The 3,567-nt window shown below is 31.8% G+C and overlaps 1 long non-coding RNA gene across 1 annotated transcript; it reads left to right on the top strand.

Moving 5' to 3' along the window:
- The first annotated feature begins 656 nt into the window (after positions 1-656).
- Positions 657-3,349, top strand: LOC131655190 (uncharacterized). The gene is made up of 6 exons (XR_009299678.1): positions 657-910; positions 1,025-1,153; positions 1,297-1,413; positions 1,948-2,072; positions 2,547-2,686; positions 2,842-3,349. It is a non-coding gene; the product is annotated as an uncharacterized LOC131655190 (long non-coding RNA).
- Positions 3,350-3,567: the final 218 nt, after the last annotated feature.

Below are 3,567 nucleotides of genomic sequence, written 5' to 3'. Positions count from 1 at the left end.
AGTGTTCAACTTTCATTTTTATAAATAATGTAAAACGTACATGACTCACATCTACTTCTCAACATAATTAAATCTCGAAGAACTTCCTCCATATTTTTTATCAATGTGATATATTTAATTCATTAGTGGACTTTCAAGTTACAATGTAATAAGTGGAATACTTCAACTTTAGGAGTTGGTCTAAAGGTGAATGCTTAGATTCAGCAAAAAGACGATGAAATTAATTTTCTTAAATTTTGATTTTAATCAATTACATTAGTGGAAAAAAATATTAAAAAAACTAGAATACTGCATAATAAGTGTACTCTTCAACGATTAATCCATCTGCATACCATTATCACTCAATGAATTTTCTACTATGCGTAATCAACTATCTACCCAATACTAAAGTATTGACCAAACTGTCCATATTGCCCTTCCAAAATAAATTCTTTACACTTGCAAAAGGTTAAACACGTAATTAACAAAATAAACTACAACACATGCCGAACGTAGTTTGCTCATTGGTCACTTTAAGCAATTTTTGTACTAGCAAAGATTGTACTGTCTGACACTTGGCAATTACACTATATTCTCCATCTCTTTTTCTCTCGTCTCTCTCTTTCTCTCCTTCCCTCTTCTCTCTTCCCTTTGCTCAAACCCTAAAAATGTGAACAAAAAAAGTCACAAATTCCCATCCCGCCGTCGTAAACCCAAAAATCACAAATTCCCATCTCCTTTACTTTTTCAGAAATCTTTCTTCGTAATATCAAAACTTTGCCTTGAAAACTCATAATCTTTCTTTCACTTCTCCCTCTTTCTCGTCTACCTGTGCGTTTTTCATGGAGGGTTGCAGCAGCGAGTTTGATGGTCGGATTCGTAGAGTGGAAGCCATAATCAGTTCAGTGGTACGAGCGACGGTCGGACAAATGTACGGTGGTTGGTTTGCGGTTTTTTCCACTTCTTTTCCTTTCTATTTCGTTTTATGGATTTGGTTTGATATATGTTGTTGTTAATGAGTTGTGTTCTTAAATGTGTCTCATAGTTGCCCAATATTTTGGATCTATGATTTTTGAGGTGTGAGTTTTAAAGAGAGAGAAGCGATTGATGATGCAATTTGACATGTATATTCACCAGATCTGAGATTTAGTTGGGTATTCATGTTGTTCAGAAGGTAAAGTTGTTAGTTGTCTTTGATTTTTCTTTCACACGTTTTAACTTCATGATATATGATAATATCACCATCCTCATTTCTTGATGGTTTTAGTTGTAAAGTTTTTAGCATTTTCATTTCCTCTAAAGTTTATATGCATGTAGGTTAATCTTATTCGTATCACTATGGATTGGGAGGTGTTATTTCATAGAAACACAAGTTCTATGGGTCATATTTTCGTTCAGCTTCAGCAAAAAGAAAAAGAAAGGAAGGCTTTAAAGGTAAAGCTTTGATGATTGCATCCTTTCTGAAGTGGTTATTCAAGAAATAGGCATATACAATTTCTTAGAAAGCTTTAGGGTGTTTTACTGTTCTATTTTTTATTATAGTTTTGTGGAAGAGAACTATTATGTAAAATTTACCTATTATTAATTTGTTTTTTGCCCTCTCACCCTTGATTATTTCTTGGGTTCTGATAAAATAAACTACCGAAAATAGTCATTACATTTTATCCTCCATGCTATTGTATTTTATTTTAACATTTTTTTCTTATATTGATAAAATGTTATAAATATGGAGAATATTAACTTTAATCAAAGTAATTGTAGCTAAGGTATATAAAATGCAAGCATCACAAAAGAAAACAAAAAAATGAGCAGTTTATGTATTATGCATCCATCATACTATTATGTAGAGGATGGAGTGAGACATGTTTTGATTTGCATTGTGATATTTGAAATTTATTGATTTTATTGGTTTTTTGGTGTATTGGCATGAGTGATATTTGATAAATTTTAATATTTTCTTAAATATAGCTACTTGCAGTGATATGAAACAAGGATCCAGAGTGTTTCTTCTTCTGTCCACAGGATCTGGCAGAAGTGAAATCCTTTTTCAACTTAACAGTCTCAAGAATTAGCGTCCATCAGTTGTAGTGAAGGTATATATTTATGTGTATGTTTGTATATGTTTTACTTTCTTGATAGTTGATACACTGTTGGTTTTGTCTGACTTTGTATTTTATATTAAGATGGAAAAACACCTCTTTTTCTTCTTTGCCGAGAGTTAAAATTGTCAAAGAGTTGTCATAGAAATAAAACTAAAATGAAAAAGTTGAGACTTACAAAGAAAAGCATCACACGGGATAATGGTGTTGTAAAAGCATCATAGGGGATAATGGTGTTGTAAAAGTAAGGTGCACTGGGGTTAGTGAAACCAGGAGGACTTTTAATTTTTGTAATTATTATGTAGTTTTTTGTGTACACTTTCAATGAACCCATTCAACTTTGGCTTTACAAAAACATGACATGTACTGACAAGTTTATTCGGTGCTTGTGATCTTTTTATTGTGTTTTTATGTTGTTTGTCTTCTCTTTTGGTTGTTTGATATGTTTTTTGTTCAATACTAACATAGGTTTTCAAAAGAAACTTTGGACAATAATTATGATGACCTATCCTCTCAAGATGCATTTGAATATGACAGTATAGATTATATTGGTTATAACAGTGACGAAGACACATATTCTTTTGCATCACTGTATAATGAAAGAGATGGTGAGTGAACTCAACTCTATGCAATATAGAAGACTTGATTATCCCTGTGTGCGATTCTTCTTCACTTTTTCTCCTACAGTTGTTTGTCTTTGTATTAGTTCTTTTTTGTCACTCTTATTTTGCATTCTTCATATGCATTGTTACCGGTTCATCAGATATTGAAGAGAACAAGATTGATGGCATTTTGAAAGGATTGTGTTTGCTGTATTGCATAATTCGGCTCAGGAAAATTTTACTCAATTTAAAAACTATTTGGTTTGCTTGCATTTGGAATATATAGATAGGTCAGAACGAGGAGCTGTTCTGTAGCGGTTAGAGTTGTGCCTATGTGTCTTTCAAAGTGGAAATCGTAGCGGTTTGATTGTTAGATGTTTCTTTGGTGTTGTGTAAGTAGCTTGGATTTAATTGATTTTGGTGCTGGTGAGGTTTTGGTAATTTGTTACAGGGCTGATTGGTGGGTTCAAAGTTGGGAGAACTTAGAATTCTGTTCTGGTTGGCTCACATGCATTATTGTAATTTCAGAAAATACTCTGCCTCTAGTATAATTAAGAAAGGGGAGTAACAAAAGAGTTTGATTTTGTGTTAAATATGTTGTCTTTGTATACACTTGGAATATTGATTGTCCCTTTATATTTATATGACAGGGCAATAATTATACACTAATTACACATTGATTGTATATTTTATGAATTAGAGACAATATTTAATAGAGATAAAAGTTGCTCTTTGATTGATTTTCAAATTTTGTTGGAACTGGTTTAAATCTGCAGTAAAATTATTAGAATTTTGTTGTGTTTACATTTTTTTTCTTCTAAAAAATACATAAACATTTTGTTTGACTATTTTTTTCGGGAATGTGTATACTCTGGTATTTTGAATCT

Source organism: Vicia villosa, linkage group LG3 (assembly GCF_029867415.1).
Source record: "Vicia villosa cultivar HV-30 ecotype Madison, WI linkage group LG3, Vvil1.0, whole genome shotgun sequence".
In the NCBI taxonomy this organism is placed as follows: domain Eukaryota; kingdom Viridiplantae; phylum Streptophyta; class Magnoliopsida; order Fabales; family Fabaceae; genus Vicia; species Vicia villosa.
This window is presented reverse-complemented; position numbering and strand designations above follow the sequence as displayed.